The sequence below is a fragment of the Haemaphysalis longicornis genome, unplaced genomic scaffold, assembly GCF_048455015.1.
Source record: "Haemaphysalis longicornis isolate Haplotype H1 unplaced genomic scaffold, Haemaphysalis longicornis Haplotype H1 scaffold_7, whole genome shotgun sequence".
NCBI lineage: Eukaryota > Metazoa > Arthropoda > Arachnida > Ixodida > Ixodidae > Haemaphysalis > Haemaphysalis longicornis.
Genome location: NW_027526422.1, coordinates 8,217,178 through 8,237,690, shown reverse-complemented (window position 1 = coordinate 8,237,690; position 20,513 = coordinate 8,217,178). Strand labels below are relative to the sequence as shown.

The 20,513-nt window shown below is 49.6% G+C and overlaps 1 protein-coding gene across 2 annotated transcripts in view; it reads left to right on the top strand.

Moving 5' to 3' along the window:
* The window catches only part of LOC144144431 (uncharacterized), a 319,951-nt gene that overhangs the window by 66,083 nt on the left and 233,355 nt on the right, over positions 1-20,513 (top strand). The window contains exon 2 of one of the 2 annotated variants that reach the window (XM_077675870.1): positions 16,235-16,335. The gene's annotated coding sequence lies outside the window, so the exon portion shown is untranslated. Of the gene's footprint in view, positions 1-16,234; positions 16,336-20,513 lie in introns of those variants that run through there. The other variant, XM_077675871.1, reaches the window with a different exon arrangement.

The window sequence follows — 20,513 nt, the reverse complement described above, 5'->3', positions numbered from 1 at the left end:
CCGCTTCTTTCGCGCTCTCGGCATGCCATTAACCCGCAAGCGCCCACCGTCTTGTCAGAATCAAGGCGCCGTTTGGGGCTGATCATCAAAAACCCTCAATGTGCTACCTCCCTCCCCCCCCCCCCCCCACCACCCCCCCTCCCCCCCACCTGCTTTCTGTGTACGACTGCCTGTCGCAGCCTGGATAGGGATGGAGAGAATGCGTTTAATGGTAAAGGCGAAATTAGCCGAGCCATTGTGCCTCGTTTGCTGCACCATACGAGAAAAAAAAAACTGTGAAAGTCTGTGTATGAAAAGTATGCTGTGTATGAAAAGTATATGCTGTGTATGCGCTCGAGTTTCCAGTCACATACACGAGCGTACGATTAAGTTTTATCGCGGTACTTCCTCTGATCCTGTTCTACGCAAAGCACGAACAGAGCTTTTGCAGCCCGTGTGGACTAGCATGGGCTTGACTAGAGCCACCAAAATACGCTCCCTTATTTAGTGACACTAGTCCCGACCAAGGATCCGATACAGCACTCAAACATGTCTGCCCCCAGTGAACGAATGCCTTTCGCTTCGGCTCCCAAACAAATGACTAAATGCAATTCTACCTGTCGCCCTTGCAGCCCGAATCACCGCCAATTCTGCCGCCGCGATTTCCCCGCATCGGTCTCGCTCCAGCGTTCGCCGCCTCCCGTTTCGTGTAACCCGGTGGAGGCGTGTTTCGAGAGACCCGGTGGCGAGGTCGTCTCGTTCGGCCATCAGTGATAGAACTTGTCTGGCACGCGACCACGAGGCATTCTGGGCGGCGAAGAGGGAGAGACCTTGGACGGCTCGTGCGGTCGGCCGCTTTTCCCATCCGCCGTATGCGTAATGGCTGCCGTCGCTGAACCACGGGACACGCAGCGTCGCCGCTCTTCACGCATCACGTCACTCGCGAGGAAACGCCGGCGGCGACGGCGGTCGGCCGGGCGACGAGCGGCGGAGGTATGCGAGCGCGCGCGCAAGGGAGCGGCGGATGTGCGATTGTTCACATTGCGGAACATCGGGAGGCTTCTGTTTGCGCTGGCTTCTTGCGATGTGCTAACTTTCTCTAGTGGTGTGTGTGTCTGTATGCGTGCATGCCTGTGTGCGTGCGTGCGTGCGTGCGTGTGTATGTGAGAGCGATGGAGCGAGCGAGCGAGCGAGAGAGAGAGAGAGAGAGAGAGAGAGAGAGAGAGTGAGGGAGGGAGGGAGGGAGGGAGGGAGGGAGGGAGGGAGGGAGAGAGAGCGTTAATGAATACCGATGCGGTTAGTCGCACAAACGAGCTGCGTACAGCTAGCCACATGCAAAACCCGTACGTGAGAACGCGGACTCCAACACAGAGATTCTCAAATTGAGCGCGGCTAAGTTAAAAAAAAATAACAACGAAAAAGTTGGGCTTGTTTTGGAATTCAATGGGGCACCTTTATTGCCCTTCCGGCATGCAACCGAGCAGATGATTTTTTTAACATAGGTGACTTAAGGTTTTCAAGTGTCTCCGTCCCCGCGCAAAGAACGTTTTCTCTTCAGGTCTTATATAACGCCCGAGACTGCGTGATTGTGCATGTAGATGCTTATAAATCACCTTTCTTCTTGTGTTTAGCTGTTAATTATTCATTTCGAAAGTACCGCCAGTTTTTGCTTTACCCGTTGGATGTATTGCGAACAAGGCAATTTGTAAAGCCAAGCGGCAAGATACAGAGGAATCAACAATGAAAAACACTAATGCAGCCTTGTCAGAGTAGCCCATACAGATAGTAGCCGCGAAAATAACAATAAAGCCCAGGGAAAAATAAATAAAAAAAGATTAACTTTTTTAAAAGATAGGGTTTTAAGAAATTGTAAAACGTCAAAAATATTAAACAATTCGCTCTGAGAGAATATAATTTATTTCAGCATTAAAATTTGCTTGCAACATGCGCGTGTTCTACTGATATAAGAGGACGGAATAAAACACCGACTAAACGTGTATAAGCGTAATTTAAGTCCAAGATTTCGCTCACAACGGTTGGACTAGGTTAGTTTTCGGCACCGCATCTGACTCATGGCGTTGGACGCCGTTTGTGGCTAGCTTGCACTGATATAAGGTCACCGTATTGGGTTTTTTTTGCTATACTACTGCAATTTTTACCGTTTCCTTTTTGTTTATACTGTCGCTGGTAAATCTGTCCAAAACAACTTGGTCGAGCTGCTGGAAAATCGCCTCATCTGTGCTGCGAATATCAATAGCAGATGTATATAGACGTTTTCAGCTTTGCTGGCGTCTTTGGCGGCCTTTACTCCCCGCTTTCTTAAACCAGCATTTCCAGCGTCGCGCAAGATGCTGGCACCAGGCTTTAGGTGCGACTGCATCTCATTCACTCGCCTTGTCCCTCCATACGGCGTCGTTGTCCGTCCACACCCCTCCCCTATTCTCCTCGCCGCGCGAGCTGCGCTCTCCGCCTCTCACCCCCTCTCCTCCCTGATAGCGAACACTCTCTCGCGAGGGGCATTGGATTGGATTCGATTGCATTGGCTTGGCTTGGATTGGATTGGATTAAAGTGGATTGTGTTGGATTGTGTTGCGTCATAGCCGCGCCACGTTGCGTCATAGCCGCGGCAGGGGGTTCACGGCACGTTTCACGCGATGGTAGAATCAACCTAACGGAAACAACAACGGAACCCCCTATGCGTCGCATCTACACAGGGGTTCCCGCGAGGGGAGGTGGGAGTAATTTTATAATTTCTCCATGGCGGTTGTGAATTTTTTGTGTGACACTTCTACGGGCGCATAGAAATAAAAGAATTGCCGCGCGTCGTCCTCGTTGTTATCTTCATCATCATCATTATCATCATCGTGGTCGTCGTCGCCGTCTTCGCCATCATCATCCTGTTCATCGTGTCCACTGGATGACGAAAACAATCCTCCATCCGTTCCTGTCTGGCAATGCCCTGATCCATTCTTTGCCTCTAAACTTTCCGATTTCATGCCTCCATCGAGTTAATGGTCTTCCGGTATTCTTCTGGTTCCATCTCTTGGTATAGCCACTTTGTCACCCTAATGGTCCACCGCTTGTCACTTCACCGCATTAAATCCATTTCTTTCTCGTAATACGACCCGTGATGCGTCTTCCCCGAGAGTTAGTTCTCCGATATGGGATGCTCGTTTCTTATACGTAAGTACTACTTTTTATCACACTCCTGTCCATCGCTCGTTGCGCTGACCAAAGTTTTCCTTCAAGGAGCTAGCTTAGTAGGGCGCCGAGTTTCTGCCCCATAAGTCATCACTGGCAGTACGCATTGGTTGTGTATGCATTTATTGGCAGCGATTGAGTGGGCGTGCTGCTCAGTTTTTGAGCGTGCTTGCGGAATGCCGCTCAGCCATATTAATTTTACGCCGGTTGCACAGTTCGGCAGCAGTCAAAACGTGCTTGGGGGGTTGTCAGGTTGTGGCTGCCGGGTCGATGCTTTTGAGGGCGTAAGCAAGCGATAAGCAATCCCGTGAGTGGGCTAGACAGCAGCAATGATCGCTGGACAAAAACATCGTTAAGCCGACAGATCAACAGACCCACAAAACAACACACCAACAGGCCTGCAGACCCGTGCGATGGCTGTAATTTACTGCTATGCAGAGGCGAGTATTTGAAGGATATCAAGGACTCTGGCCGGGTACGAGGACTACAATACGGAACAGAGCGAAGGCAGTGCCTATCAGCGAAAGCTTCTATCCGCACGCCTCGAAATAATAATTTATGGCTGTACGCGCGACCCGCCTTTGCAAGGGACTCCTTTCATGTCACACTAAAGCGGCAGCCACGTGGAGTGGTTTACAGAGCACAATTTACACCACCAACACCTGCTAATTGATTTGTTAGGTAAAAGCCGCCCAAATGGTCAAATTGGTTCTTTCTTGTTTTTGAATTTGGTCCTCTCCAATGTCCGTTTCACGTCGCCGCTAGGAGACGCCGACGGCCGCCTGACGCGAGCAAAACGGTTCATGTGGTTGTCGCTTAACGCAAGCGAGGGAATGCGGCTCTCCGTACAACCACAGCAAGGTTGGCGAGCCTGTATTCTTGCTGTAGAGCTAGGTGATGACTTTCCAGCCTGGTCCGTTCAAAAATAAACTTATTTGTTCACGCACGTATCGGTTCTTTAGTGTGCTACCTGAAACACACTTGAGAAAATGGAGCTAGATTATTAGCGGACTCAACGAGATTATATACGGCCGAGAGAAGGGGCGCAAAATTTAAGAATGGGATAAAATAAGCACGGAGGTACATATCCTCGTCAACATACGCCCATTTAGTTAACGGTATGCGTAGAGGCGGGAGGGGTTGGTTTCTTAAATCCTTCCTTCGGGGTAAGGGGTGGGCGCCCTTACTATCGCTGCTCTGTTTAGCCTGCCACAACCTCAAATGTTTTCTCTCAAAAGGCGGGCCATGCTCGGTAAAAGCGACTTCACATTCTATCCGCAAGCACGCTTAAAGGAAAGACGTCCGCACCAGTCCACCTCGTGTCACGTCGCTCGCAAATGCGTGACCACAAGTGGCATGCTTCCACTCCCCCCTACACAGCGGCCGTCATTACTATAAGCGCGCAACACATTGACCTACCCTGCTGTTCACGGCCACCGAGCGGCCGTCGTATACAATGGACAGTAGCAGCAGTGGACAACGACGCGTATACGAAATACTGACCCTTTTCGCTTTTTGCTCTTTTTGTGCTTTATGCTTTCACCGTCGTTCAGTTTTGCCTTGCTCTACGCGTCGTCACGGCCATCTATAGGGGCGACGCGGCCCACACACGGCAACAACGACACGCAAATTCCGCGCTGTTGCGTCACGGGGGCCTCCCGGAGACAGAACACCGCCCACATTTTTCATCCTTTTTTTGCTTTCTCTCTCTCGGTTCCGGCGCACGGCAAACCGAAAGAAAGCGAGAACAAAGGGAGGAAATGGCTCGTGAAGTCGGCGGGGGCGGAGGCGGCAGCGGGGAATTCGCCAAACTGAATAAGCGAGCTTCGGGAACGAAGCTATTAGGCGCGATGGCGTTTTGCGTTCTTTGTGTTTTCGGTGGGATAAGACAGGCGAAGGCAGAGAAGGGAGGGCAGGGAGAGAGGGAGAGGACACAACAGGCAGGATACGGAAAGGTTGCGCAATAGGGAACGGTTGCTGCAGGATACGCGAGCAGCGACGCCACCTAAAGAAAGATGTACGCGGTCTGCTGCGTGAAGAGATCATACTTAACCCGGGCGGGAGGTTTGAAGCACTTTGATCGGCTGGCTCTAAATCAGCGTTAGCTTGACGACGCGAGTTCCTCTGGCCAACGGGATGCCGAGATAACCGAGCGGGGACAGAGAGGTCACCAGGCATTTTCATCGGAGTGGTGTTGCAGGCCGCCGCTAGGGTAAGGGTTCGAAAACTGAAAACGCGCTCGGGGTGGCCTCAATTGCGGGGGCGTGTAATTGCGGTTATATCCACTTTACACGCTTTCAGTTTCGGCCTCCTCCGGCGGTGCGAGAAAGAAATGTGCTTTGCTGCTGTTGTTGTTGCTTTGTCTTCGTCGGATGTCCATTGTTGTCAGCTGCGTACACGTCACAGCTGGGACCTTTCGACGTTTCCTTCTCCCTATTTTCAAAGTTTACTCCCCCTCTTCCACTTGCGACTTTACTTTATCGCGGAACGCAACTTTACTTTATCGCGGAATGCGCGGTTTCAAACAGAAAAACGCGGTTTCCGTGCGAACGCCACGGTGCGTCATCGCCATCAGCGAACTCTCCTAACTTTACGAGATTGTGGGAATTTGAGCGAGGAGCATGCTGTTACTCAAGAGCGGATTATGGTACTGATGACCGGATGGAGCATGAGGATAATCATCATCATCATCACCAGCCTATCTATCTACGCCCACTGCAGGGCAAAGGCCTCTCCCATTATTCTCCAATTACCTCGGTCCTGTGCCAACTGTGACCAATTTATCCCCGCAAACTTCTTGATCTCATCTGCCCATCTAACTTTCTGCCGCCCCCTGCAACGCTTGGCTTCTCTAGGGATCCACTCTGTTACCCTTAATGACCAGCGGTTACCTTTCATTCGCATTACATTCCCTGCCCACGTCCATTTCTTCTTCTTAATCTCTACTAATATGTCCTTAACACGTGTTTGTTCCCTGACCCACTCCGCTCTCTTCTTGTCCCTTAATGTTGCACCTATCATTTTCCTCTCCATTGCCCGCTGAGTCGTTCTCAATATAAGTTGAACCCTCTTCGTTAGCCTCCAAATTTCTGCCCCATAGGTGAGTACCGGTAAGATGCAGCTGTCATACACTTTCTTCTTCAGCGACAATGGTAGGCTTCTATTCATCATCTGAGAATGTCTGCCATATGCACCCCACCCCATTCTGATCCTTCTAATTATCTCTGTCTCAGGGTTGGAATCTCGGGTCACAATTTGGCTTAAGTAAATATATTCGCTTACCACTTCCACTGCCTCGCCACCTATCTCAAACCTCTGTGCTGTCCCCAGGTTATTGATTATTACTTTAGTTTTCTGCATATTAATTTTCAGGACCACGATTCTACTCTGTTCGTCCAGTGCGGAAAGCATGCTTTGCAATTCGTCCCCCGAGTTACTTAGAAAGGCAACGTCATCAGCAAATCTGAGGTTACTGAGGTATTCTCCATTAACCCTTACTCCCACCTGTTCCCAATCCAACGTTCTGAATACTTCTTCTAAACATGCTGTTAATAACATTGGAGAGATTGTGTCTCTCCAGTGATTGGAGAGATAGTGAGGATAATACTATGCCTTTACTCATCCGGAACGCAGAACCGCACTCATATACACGCGCGCACACGCACGCACCACACCCCCTGAACGGCATCGATGTGTGTGTTTTTTTAATTTGTTTACAATTCTCAGATTATAAGCGTGAATGGACGAATACCTACGGTAGGTAGCTCTTTTGAGAATTATAATGTAACGATGTGTGCGTGGAGGTCAGCACGGTGCATCACTTTTTTCATACCGTGCTCTGTAAAGAAACAGCTTGGCGAAATACCACCGGGGGAAGTGGTAGTTTGTCCGAACATCATCCTAGCGAATCTCCGTTGATAATAAAGCGCTGGTGCGAGCTGGAGATGAAGTTCGCAGCTCCGTGTGCCCATAATACCTTGCGCGTTCGACGTGTTTACCATTTTTCTTTTTATACCGCTACGTTATGAAAAAGGAGTTTCGAGCTTGATTGGTGTTCTTATCTTAAAGTCCCAGTGTGGGATCGGGCTCAATGGGATATAGTGTAGAGCCCTGCTTCGTCCGCTAAGCCCGATATAAGGAGGAGACAAACAGGCTTTCAGCCTCTCGCTGACTGTGGGTTGGTGGGCGCTCTGTTCCTGCAGCTAGTCGCTTTATCTCAGCCCACGTCCGCCGTACTTCTCTGTTTGCTGTCGCATTATTTTCTCGTTTCTTCGGCGGTGGGGGAAAGAAACCGCACTAATGTGCGCCCCGGCGAACTCGGCACCGACCGTGTCTGTCGAATGATGTGCTAATGAGGCGGCGTTTATGGTCGCTTCTTTTTCCCGCTCGATTTTTCCTCGAAGAAAGTTAATTATCCATCGGCTACCTGTTTTCCTATCGTTCTCAGGCCCTCCTCGACTTCGTAAACTTCGGCAAAGTGCTCGCGGACAGAAATTAGTGGGCGGGGAGACCGGGATGTCATTACCGCTGTTTCTGAAAAGCCGAGGGAAAAAAAAAAAAAGAAAGAGCCGAATGTTCCTGATTTATTATTTTTTTTTGTTTTACTGTGTTATTCCATCCAAAATGGGGATGTCCTCGTTAAATTCTTCTTTCAGGTCAAAACCAGATTTTCACCGAAGCCGTTAATGGCGCCTAGGCCGGAACATTTCGGGTATGTCGTCGTCGTCGTCTATGTAGACGGGGCGCGTAGGACAAAAAAAAAAATGAGTCCATTCCTCTTTTTTACGTTAGTTAGAAAGAGGCGAAACGCACGTCCCTCTTGGACGGAGGGGGTGTGATTCCTCCTCTTTTCAAGAGCGAGAGGAGGAGAAGGAATTGCTTTAGGGAATGGTAGGCGGAGCGCCACTGTCTTTTATCATTTGCCGGCTGAGTTGTTCCGATCCCTGAATTTAATTATGGTCGGCTTGGCTGCCGACCCTCGTTAGAGAGGAGACCAATGTTCGTCACTTGACGTTATTACCTGGGGAATATTTCCGAGAATGCGCCTTGTGCCTTAGCTGTGTACGAGTTTCCCAAATGGCTAGGAGCATGCATTGAATCTGAGTGGAAGTCATCATCATCATCATCAACAGCCTACTCAGGCTCACTGCAGGGCGAAGGCCTCTCCCACTGACTTCCAACCGCTCCTGTCCTGCGCCGCTCGAGTGCACTGTTGGCCACCAAATTCACCTATTTCATCCCTTCACTGGTTTAACGGCCTTCCCCCTCTTCTAGACCCATGTCTTGGTATGCACTCTGTTACCCTAATCGTCCACCGGTTGTCGGTTCGTCTCGCTACATGGCCAGCCCAAGTCCATCTCTTGTTCTTTACTCGAACTATGTGATCGTCAACTCGAGTTTGTTCTCTTATCCAGGTAGCTCGTTTTCTGTCCCTGAGTGCAATTCCGAACATTATTCGTTCCATGACCCACTGAGACGACCTAAGTTTGCGTTCTAGTTGTTAAGAGGCGCCAAGTTTCAGCTCCGTATCTCATCGCGGGCGGTATGCACTGGTTGTACATTTTTCTTTTGAGTGGCATAGGCACCTTACTCTTAATTATTTGGGACTGCTTGCCGAGTGCGCCCCAGCCCATACCTATTCTGCGCCGGATTTCTCTACCGTGGAGGTCAGTCCGTGGTTTATGGCCAAGCCGTCAATGTAAATTAGACATTAGATTATAGTCTACGGTAATAATAATTAGGAGGAACGGGAATAGGCGAGGGGAGGGGGTGCTGCAACCGGCACGATGCGCAGCATAAAGTCAACAGCGGACTTTCGCTTGCCTAGCAATGGCAAACATGACATTACTGCCGCTCGTTTCTATGGCTGGCTTGTGCGGCGGCTCGTATACTGCCGCCACATCGTTGACGTCAACCGTGTCACTGCCATTAGCCTCTCGAATAGGCGAAACAAGGTATTAAAAAACACCGTCGGAAAGGCATTCCCGGCATTCGTATCTCCAGTGAACGTATTTCTCGTTGGACACCGCTTGCGAACGGCTTTGCAAAAGGCCCCGCGTACCAGCATTGTCACTATATCGCCCCTCTTGTTGTTACATCCTCCGTTTCAGCTTCGCCAGGCTGAACGGGTACAAATTTCGGCCTCCCTCCTTTCCGCTCCCGGCGGAATCACCACCGAGCTGACAAGGCTCGAGGGTTGCCCACAGGACAGATGCGAGACGTGGTCATCTGCACTGATTCGTGAGAATGAATACAGCGTCACGTGAGAGGTCTACGACATACTTTATTAAACGCGTGACAGGACAGGGACGCGGCTGAGGATGAGGCAAGCCTCGTTGTCGTGGGGGCGACTCTGTGACGCCGGCTCATTAGGGACGGAAACGTGAGCCGGCCATTTGTTTGCCTTGCGCTCGCCGGTGCGGCACGCGTCCCGGAGGACAGCGGCGTGCACGAGGAATGCAGACGCCACAACCGCGGCCTTGTTCTTCTTCGCCCCCGCGTTGCCCGTCCGCTTGTTGCGTCGCTTCTCTCCTCCTCCTCCTCCTCCTCTTCCGCATCCCCATCCCTGCTCCCTCGCAGTCCCGGCCACGCGCTGCAGCCACCGTTGCGAGCACTAATTCGCCCCGGACTTCGTTAGAGCGGACGGCAGCGATTTGTTTCCGGCCGACTCCTCTCTGCCCCTCGTTCATCCTTTATCCTCGCTGGAGAGCCGTCGAATGCAGTCTGAAATCGCGTTAGTTCGGATTGAACTGATCCAACGTCCCACGCGATTAAGCGCGTCTTCGTGCGCTGCGCGTGCGTGGTTGCTGTCCGAAAACAAACGGCGTTAACTGCGCTCTAAGACACACCTGCGATTAAGCTGCACCACAATGCAGTCGATTGACCAATCCACGCAGCCAACATTGAAATGTCGGCGAATGAAGATGTCGGGCATTCTTTTTTGTTCACAAGTTCGCTCTGCAGCACTGTGGCGTTACGCAAAGCCACCATAACATTCTGCATTGCGCGATTACACAGTGCAGTCGAACGGTATGCAGGTTGCTGTCATTTGCCGAATTCGCTTTGTTTGCGGCATTGATCGGTCACCACTCGAGTCGAGTGCATTGGGGTGAAGCTGAACCACGGGATTGCCTTAGAAAGTGCACGCTTAACGGCCAGTAATGTTTTCATTTTCCATTGTCGCTACAACATCGCGACGACAGGAAAGCCCCCGATACTACAGAATGACATGCCAAAAAGCCACAGCGACGCCACGCGAAGTCTGATTTCAGGCCCCGTCGAAGGAATGCATTTTTTGTCGAATCGGAAGCGCGTCCACGTGACCTGTCAATAGACGCGTTAAACAAATTGGGAGGTCTAAATTGGCTTTCCGTATAGCAAAAAAAAAAAAAAATCGGAGCAGATAAATTAAACCTCTAATTGATATCATGCTCGGTATTGCTGACACAGGAGTATTACCGTGCAATGAAACGGCAAAACGGAAACGGAGAAAAGTTCAATGGTACTTTTTATGTTGCACTACGTAATGATCTGGAAACCCGCCAGCGACTGCCAAGCTCACTTGAAATTGTCGGCTTTACGAGTGCGTCCGAAAAGGGAATGCTCATGCATGGAAGGCCGTGCTCCAGTCGAACGCTCTAGCTTTGTCGTCGAGACACCATACCTTAAAAGTAGCACCCGCGGCCATGTCAATTGCTTTTATGTGGGTTGAATAAACCGCTTGTTGTTGTTTTCCCGTTATGAAGTGTATGACCAAAGAGCTGGGCTCTTCACGCCTCTCGAACACAGACGGGAGCTATTCGAGAAAGAGGATTAAGGAACTCTTCCCAGCCCTGCCGAGGAGGCGCGAATGTTTTCTCGAGTAATGTTAGAGCGTAGGATATTACAATACGTTACCGTATTGGTGAAGAAACTAAAACCTCAAAAACATTAATGTGTCGGCCAATTAATCGGGGTCCGTATTTTACTCGCTGTAGGCCTTATCTATAGCAAATGCAAAAAAAAAAAAAGAATGAAACATCCGGCAGTGGATACCTTCCTCTGGTAAGGACATTGAGTCTGTAAAACGAAAAAGAAATGTGGTTGATTACTCTGTCATAGGAATCGATAAAACACGAAAGTGAAATGTGGAGCGAAATCTGCAGCTGAGCATGATTTGCGGGTCGGCGGCTATCTTGTGCTTGGCGAGCGACGTCCTGCTGGCGCGTCGCTTCGGCAAAGCTGTACTGGCGTTGTTTCCGGGACGGATATGGCGTCAGTAAAATCTTGATGTATTTCGGCATAAAACACTTTCGTGTTAAAATACAAAACCTGAAAACAAACAATCCTAATATTTAGTCTTTTGCACTAAAGGTTGCTTCCCCGCAAGAAGACTGTGTGTGCAGAGGTGCACCCTTTACAGGCCGCTTGCTTCGTTGAACTGGCGTCACTTCGTGCCGTGACGGATATGACGTCATTGAAATCTTTGTGCATCTGGGCATAAAGCACTTTCGTGTTAAAAAAAAGGGAACCATTCGACAGAGCAAGCGAGAAAGCAGAGGAACGAACAAGCGATCAAACGAGCAAGCGGCTTGTGAGACGGTGAGGAAGAAAGACACCAAGCAATCACAACATTTACTCCATCTCTCTCTCTCTCCGTCTCTGCCCCTCGGCTTTAAGACGATCTTGTGCGCAAACGCTCTTTTACGGCACAAAAGGTATACGAGATTTAAAAGGCATATACGGGGAGCTAGTTTCCTAGGGTGTACAAAACTCAACCAATGCTACCAATCGATGGCTCTGATTGGGCATTGCTACTAAAGTCAGCAGCTACGCCTAGAGTGCATCCTCTTCCCCGAGATGACCGTGCCAACACACCGTCACATCTCTGTCGGCGCTAAGCCGAAAAGCTGGGGGACTCAACAAGCCCTAATTGCGAGGAGACGTCAGGCTCGATCGCTGCAGCCCCCTTTCAGCGAGGGTTCATTTCCGCGACTAGCCGGAGAAGAACTCGAGACGAAGCCAGTCGAGTCGATCCGTCGCGCACGGCGCCACGCCGCCCCCCGCAGGCGAGCAACCGCCTGTTTACACATTCCACGAGCCAGATGTTGAGGTTCTCCAGCAGGCCTCTTCATCGCCTCGCCTTCCCCTTCCGATCACTCTTCTTGTTTGACCTTAGAGGGATATGGGAAAATGGAGTGCAGCGCACAGACGAGAGGAATCGAAGACGCGAGCTGTATATCAACCGGGCGCAGGACTAAAGCGGCCGTTGTGTAAACATTAGGAGAAAATGAGCGCCGACCGCTCTTCGCGCTCCGACCGTTACATTCGCCGTGTTTCTCATTACCACCGCCGCCGCCTGTGCGTCGCCCGCCGCGTTGGCCTTCGTTTCAGCAGCCCTCCAGATATTTGCCCCGTACACGCACTCCATCTTTTTTTTTCTCATTACTTTTGATCAACTTGCCGTCACCGCTGCACTGGCTCAGTGTCCTTCCTGCTCAAGTCGTTTCTTCGGGTTTTCTCGTGTGCCTTTTTTCTTTCTTTTGGGGACTTTGGTTTGTTTCTTCGAATTAAGGGTCCATGCAAGGAGGCTGTACACCTTGCTTCTGAGGTTCACTGTATGGGAGGGGTACGGAAGGATTAGGTCCTCGGGAGATCCTAACCGTGCGGCTTTTTCTTGCTTGGGCTTGCTCCTACCGCTTTTATTTATAGATTTTAGCCAGTGGTTCTCGTTACCAGCTGTATTTGTAAACTATTTCTAAAGATAAAAGGAAAACAACGATGAGCAAGTAGGGGAATATGTAGCGCACTGGCGTTGAGTCCCGTGTGCCGCAAATAAACGCCTGAAAAAGAAGATCACCGCCATTTTAAACGCCTGGGGTCTGTTTCAGTGGCCTGAGTAAAACGGGATCCCGGTTGCTCTGAATTTGACATTCTAACAGTGTGAGGCGTGACGAAGCTTTGGTATTGCCTTTCTCATGATACTATAAAATGGGGTCTCATTTTAAGGGAACAAACAGGGGAAGCCTAGAGTGAAGCCCAGAAAGGAAGCAAAGAGATAAAGCGCTGAGAACTGTTGAATTAAGGTGAGAATTAAGGCCACAGCTTGCAGTTCTTATTGTCCGAGGTAACCAAAGCCTAATCAACGTAACTGTTATTATTAAATCAGTTAAAGGTGCCATGGAAGCAAAATACAAGTTGGGTGCATTAAAGGAACCCTGCAACACTTTCGATAACCGCTTTCACTCTTTCCTTCGCGTCTGCAATTACAGCGAAAGTGGCACTGCGTGATTTGCTCGTCGCACCAGGCACGCCTTCCATTTCTGCTTTGTTTTTATGGCTTTTTTTTTTAAGTAGCTATCGAAAAGCGTTCATTGCTGCAACTGAAGGAAAACCGGCCAACAGCCGCTACATGGCCTTAGTGACATAATTCGAGCCGTCGGAGAACGTCATACAGGGAAAGAAGGAAAAATCTTTTCAGCCAGTTTCCAAGTTATCTGATGGGCATAGAGCAGTAATTGTTGGCTGAGGTACTTTGCTACGTTCTGCAAGCACTTCAGATATAAAAAAAAAGTTGAAAAAAGCGTTGCAGGGTCCGTTTAAGGAGACTGCTTTGGCCCGATGACGATGGCACCGGTTTTATCGCAGACTTCAAGCAAATAAGGGAGATTTTAATCGACCAGATTTAGGGAAAATACCCAAGGTGGAGTAAGTGTCTGCGAAGTTTCTAAGCTTTCCTTTGTGGCCCTACGGCTGCATTCAGGTGGATGTCAAACTTTCCTTTGCAGAAACTTACTCCACCTTGGGGATTTTTCCTAAATCTGGTCGATTAACACCTGTCCTTCACTTCGAGTTGTTGATCAATTCGCTCTCGCGCTACAAACGACTAGCCTCCTGGTTAGTTGAGTTGGTAGAGCGACTGCACCGGTTAAGCGGTGGTCCCGGGTTCGAATCCTGGACCAGGACGAATTTTTCTTCAACTGCGAAGTTTCTGAGGAAGCTGTATAGCTTTCCTTTGTAGCCGTAAGGCTGCATTCAGGTGGATGTCAAACTTTCCTTTGCAAATAGGGGAGATATTAAATAAAACACTGAGAACAGTGGCGACTCCCCAACCACTTTTCGGCGGCGTCTCTACGACGCCACAGAGTCTTGTCTGTGCGACTGGCGGCTGCTGGCGTAAGACGCCGCCGAAAAACATGCGTGCTGGTAGATGGTAGTTGGGCCTCCAATTCCGTTTGGTCGTACCACTTGAGTGCTCACGTGCAGCTGACGCCCTTATAACTATGTTTTTAATGCTGACCCATATTACCTCACTCCTGCCCGTATTACAACACTGTAGCGGGAAGTTTGAAGGTGTTTCAGTGTTTCTTGCGTTTTGGTGGTTAAAAAACCTCTTTCGAGGCAGACGTAGAGCTGGGTGAGTTACCAAAGGACAGATCTTTCAAATTCAACCAAGTTGTGTTGTATCTTCATGGCCACTTGAAAGAAAGTATCCCCCACAAGCAGCGCAACCACAGATGCTAGAAACGCACGTTACCTCCGACTCAAAGCGCGGCCTGTGGGGCCACCGCAGAGATCCTCTTCCCCGAGGGGTTTCCCACGCCGAACCCGTCCGGCGGCGGCCCGGCCTCTTCATTCAACGCTTTCACTCCACAAACGCGCAGCCGCGCCACGCCCCCCGATCGAGAACGCGCTGAAAGACCATCGCGCTGCGTGCATACAGATGCGCGCTAGGGTCATTCAAAGGGAGCTTCATTCTCTCATTGACGAATCCCGTCCATGATTGTCGGGGTCTAAAAGCGGAGCCCCCTTCCTAAACACGTGAGGCATCAACTACCCGGGAACGAAACCACCGTCGCGTGCTAGGCGCAGCCTCTCTGTGCGTGTATACAACACACACCCGGTGCTTAATGCGAGATTGCGTGATACAACCTGCTCCCCGAAGCAGGTAGCGGGGAGCCTTTAGGAAATTGATCGGCCCCCTCGTGGTACGCAGCCCGTGATCTGGGAGGGCCGAGGAGCTCGTCGAGCCGGGGCCCAATTTGTCACGCGACGTCGGGCCATTGGCTTCCTCCGAAGCGGGGCTCCCTCGCGGCTTCCGTTTGCTCTCGGGGGATACGTTCGCACGCTGGTCGGTATATATCGACCAATATAAATCTGCCCTGCGGCCCGTCCACCGGCGGCGGCGAAAACGGCCCACGGATCGTTTGTGCGTGGGTGCGGGTCACATCAGCGCTGGTGGCACGAATGGCCCGCGCGATGAAAGCGCACGCGATGCTACTGTTGCGGGGGAATGGTTGTTATACGCCTGCCGATTATGACGTCAAACGCGAAACCGGCGGAAAGGCCCGGCGTGGAGCGCGTGTTTCTATTCTTTCCCCTTGCGGAAGAAGATCTGAGTACTGTCACCGCATTGTGTACTGTGGAAAGGATAACGACATGCTTCGTAAGCTAAACAAGGCTTTCAGGTTCGAAGCACCTTAGGACCTCGCAGTGTCCGTAATCCGTGCGTTCCCCGGCGTGCGCGTGCGTGCTGCGCATGCGCGAGGAGCATTGGATCGGATTGAATTGAAATGGATTGGATTGGATTAAATTGAATTGTGTTGGATTGGATTGGATTGGAAATCGTTTTAGCAGCAGTAAGCACTCTCACGGGTGATTTACGGTAAGAACGATCCCCAGTGCTTCGCCCACTCGTCATGATTCACTTAGTGGAGATGCGTAAATTTTTTCTATTCTAATTTCATCTATAAATATCAAGTGCAACTATAATAGCTAATGAGTTTTTGGAGTCGTTATGCCAACGCTCGCCTCATTTTGTTCTTCTGTCGTGAATCATTAAGAGGCGCTTGAGAGCATGCTTTGGATGCTCTCAACTAATTTTCTGATTTTTTAAAATACATACCTAGAAAACGTTGTTAATTTGCACGAGTACCATAGCTGTGTGACAAGGTTATCGTAATAACACCATGGTGATACGTGAACATTGCATACTGCCGAATGTTGTCGCCTCACATAAGCAAACAAGCAAATAAAACGGCCAGAAGTGAGAGCAGACTTGCTCCTTTCCATGCAGGTCACCTGATTGTCCGACAGTCCAAAAGACATCGACGATTCTCAAGGCGAACGCAGAGCGGGACTTCTCTGGTTCCAAATCCTCCTCCATCGGCGGGACGGGTGAGTTACCATTTCTACGACCCGAACTGGTCCAAGTATATCGCTTAGGGCCCTCACACTTGGGGTTCCCAGTTTCAACAAGCCCCAGACGTCCTCAAACGTAAAATGCTAGATGCAGGCGCTACGTATCAAAGATTTGTCGACTGCGCATGCGTGCGAGTCGAAACGAGATCGTAATCTCACAACGCCATTCCTCATCAATGTTTAAAGCGAGATATCACCGCATTTGCAATCTCATTGCGCTGACATTAGGTAGTTTTAGCATGTGGGTAGCGCACGCTGCGCTAGCGGGGGCTGGTACCGGCCCGACTGCGCATGCGTGAATTGCTAGATACAACGTTAACGCCTCTTGCTCCAAAAAAAAAAAAAAGCGTCATCCCTTCTCTATACCAAAACTTTGTGCAATGGTCCCCCATTATTGCATGTCCGTATTAGTCAACGTGGACTGGTTTGCGTTGTTCTAAGCAATATGAGTACGCAATGCTGGAATCTTGAGGAAGTCGATTCACAAAGGCGTAGCAGTTAAAAGTTCACACGGAGCCAACATCTCCCGCTTCTGTTTGTGTGTGCTTCATCGGGCGAAAGTCGGTCGGATTGCCTACAGTTGCGATGCCGATCACTGCGACCGTATGGTCACGCCACGTGAGCCACTGAACCAAAGAAACTGAAGTAACGTACAAAACAGGGCCAGTTGGTACAAGTTCATCTTTACAGAGCAAAAATAACGGGACGAAGACTGGAGGAAATCAGAACAAGTGCTGACGCTTTTCCTCTGTTTTTCTCCCGCCTTTGTCCCGTTATTTTTGCGCTGTGAAGATGAACTAAACGAAATGTCGAAGAGGCAGCTGTATGAACTCAATAGTGACGAAGTCATGTACCACTTATTACCGCGGATGGCCCCTGTTGAGATTGACGGAGTTGTAATGTACGTCAATGACGTTTCAAATGAAAGGTCACAGCTTGACCCGAACGTTGTTTCCGCCTCGATAAACAAGAAATGTCGGCACTGTAAATGGAGAAGTCGCCGGGACAAAGCCAAGGATATAGTAGTCTCAATGGTTTTGTTGAAGGCATCTTGCGCGTGTGAACGACTCACTGATTTCGGCACGACGCGCTCAGCGAACACTGAATACCTTGTTATCCCTCCTTTACTTATTCATTCGTTATTTCATTTTGCTATATCCTGTGCGAGCGTGTGCTCGTATGGTTATTTGGCGACTTTATACGACAGCTTAGAAACTTTCCGCGAACAGAAGCAGTAATAACAGTACAAGTAATACACGCAGCAGTGAAAGGCACGTCTAGCAAAAAAAAAAAAAAAAGCAAAGTTAGAAATGACCCGGAGATTGCTGGCAGCCTAAAATGCGTCCTCCACTTGCGTGGTATTGAACGGAGGATATTAAGGGATTAAAATGGAAACTGCGAAGCGAAGAAAAATAATCAGGGATAGGGAGTAAATTATACATGGTTCGCTCTCTCGCTTTCCCTCGCCCCGCTCCTTTTGATCCCGGCTTGCACACACAAGGGCTCGCGCACGCAAGTGAAGACGGGAAACCTCGTCACGGTCGATCGCTTAGATTTGTGTACTCTTAACGCAGAGAGCAGCAATAGTGTTGCCTCGTGCGCTGAGGAAGCCGGTATTGCTATTATTATTATTTTTGCTTCGCTTCTGCGGTCTTTTTTTTTTTTTTTTAAAGAAACCTCCCCTAGGAAATCTGCGCCAGCGCTTGGAGTTAGTCGCCTCTATACCTAAGTAAAAAATAACTGCAATGGAAATAAGTGGATGGTGCTCTGCAAGCTGTGGGGCTGCTAAAAATATAAGTGAACGAATGAATGAAAAGGCAAATAAGTTCCCGCCTTCAATATGCGAACACACAAAATAACGGGAAATATTAGTTCTCGAGGTCTGTCTGTCTGTCTGTCTGTCTGTCTGTCTGTCTGTCTGTCTGTCTGTCTGTCTGTTTGTCTGTCTCTGTGCGTGCGCGTGTGCGTGCGCGCGTGCGTGCGTGTTTCGCTTTGTTTATGCCAACGGGAGCTTCTATGGCGTATTCGAGCGCCCTTGTGATAGATGGCCGGACAGCCAGACAGGCAGGCCTTTACAGCCGGAAGTAGTAGCCAAACAATTTTTCGCATAAAAATAAGGTAAACTTGATCATTCTTCCGACAAGGGCCGAGGAGCCCAGAGCGTGCTGATCAACCTTAACCACTGAGCACAGTGGTCAGCTGGGTGGCGCATTTATTCGAGGGGAAACACACACACACACACACGCACACACTGGAACAGCCTTGTAAAATCCGGTTAAACTTGGCCTCACCCCTCAGCGGCCATCCTAGCTTAGCAAGAACATTGCAAAGCTTAGCAAAAGCAAACATAACAAAGCTTAGCAACACCGGAAGAAACTAGGTCGACCCCCAGCTTCGCTGTTCTTTTTTTGCAACTGAACACCTATTTCACACCGTTTCAACAACCTACATTAAGCCAAGCGTGTTGCAGTCGGTAAACACCCTTTTCGCCACACGACTATAGTCTTTTTAATTTTCAAGGTTCAAATTGGTGTTTCACGTGCCAAAGATAAACTTGGGGCATGAGGTGCACTGCATATGGAAACGAGCGATAATTGCATACGAGCAATTACTTTTTTTGCGTTTGAAAATTTCTTGCGAGTAGAGGAGTATATGAGGGGATGTCTTGTTCTTTACAGTGCTATTATGCATCCAAGCATGGCCTTATTAAATGAACAACTGAACACCTTTTCCACACCCTTTCAACACCCTAAGAAAAACCAAGGGTGTTGAAGTTGATCAACACCCTTTTTTTCGCACAAAAAGTGTGTAGAGCTAGGATAAGGGTGTTGAGATTAAAAAAAGGGGTGTAAAGGCCTCCCAACACCCTTTTTCCACTTATGCTACACCCTTTTTGGCTATAACGGTGTAAAAAAGTTTAGTGTGTTACATAGCATGGGGAGCATGTATCGGCGTCATCGGAGAAAGAGCAGTCACCGTGAAAGATCGTCACTTTGTCTACAGCTCCAAATGGGGCACGATAGTACGATGCATGCGTCTTGTGCGTCGTTTCGAACTGCGGCTGAAGGCATTTTATTTTAAATCATATGCGTTCGAACACTGCAGTTACTTCATATTCAATACAACCAACGGTTTCACTGCCATCCCAGTGAAGCGGCTGCCTGAAACTATGCCTGTTTCACATATTATTACTTCAAATGCGTTGTTTTCTTTTCTCTTCGATAAAATGGTCGATGCAATGTATATCCGCAAATAACATATCTTCGCCGAACTGCGTTATGCACAAATATTCTGCCCCGAGTGATTTCGTCTGCGGTGATGTGTGAGCTTCCTTACCGCGACCTGTGACCACCAATTTAGGATGGGGAGTTTTTATTTGTTGTCTTTTTTTGGGTTCTCTGGTTGCTGAGATGCTTCTGCTTGCGCAACGCGTTGTAAACTCCAAGAACCACGCTCGCCTGGGCACTCTCGCACACACTCTCTCGTTGCTCCGAGGCGCAGGGACGGCGCTAATTTTAAATTTACTACATCTGGTGTTAGTGGCCGCCCTCGGAGGTTGCGTTAATGCCCTCTCTGCTTTTTCTGCTCGCTCCAACGTTTCCTCAAGAAGAGAGAGAGAAAAAAAAGGAGGGGTTGTTGATTCGGGGAAACGGGGCTCGTTCACGCCGATGGGTTTGTCTTCTGGGCGGCTTCTAGCTGACTTGCGGGGTGTTTACACCTTCTTGCTTTTGCATGCGCACTTTCCCTTTTCGCGCACTCAGCCGCGGTAACCCCGCCCGTGTTTGTTGTTGCATCGCCACTCGTGGGTCTGCAGACAGCTTCACAGCTTCCGGCCTCAGGGAAGCTTATTTTTTATTTTTTTTGCCGCAGCTAGCGTTTTCCCCCGGAACCCGCATGGTTGAGTGGCCAAGGCGTTGTGCTGCTGCGCATTAGGTGTGGAGGCTTCAGTTCCTGGCCTCTGCGGACGTTCCCCTGTTGTGTCCAGATTTCGGCGAACATAAAGGTTCATGGCTGGTTTAAATTAATCCGTATCCCTCCACTACTGCGCGCGCATAGCCCAGTCGTTGCATCGCCGTGTAAAGCACGAATAAAAAATATCGCACCAGAGGCTACGGGAACGACAAGTCAACAATATTCTTCTGAATGCCGATCTC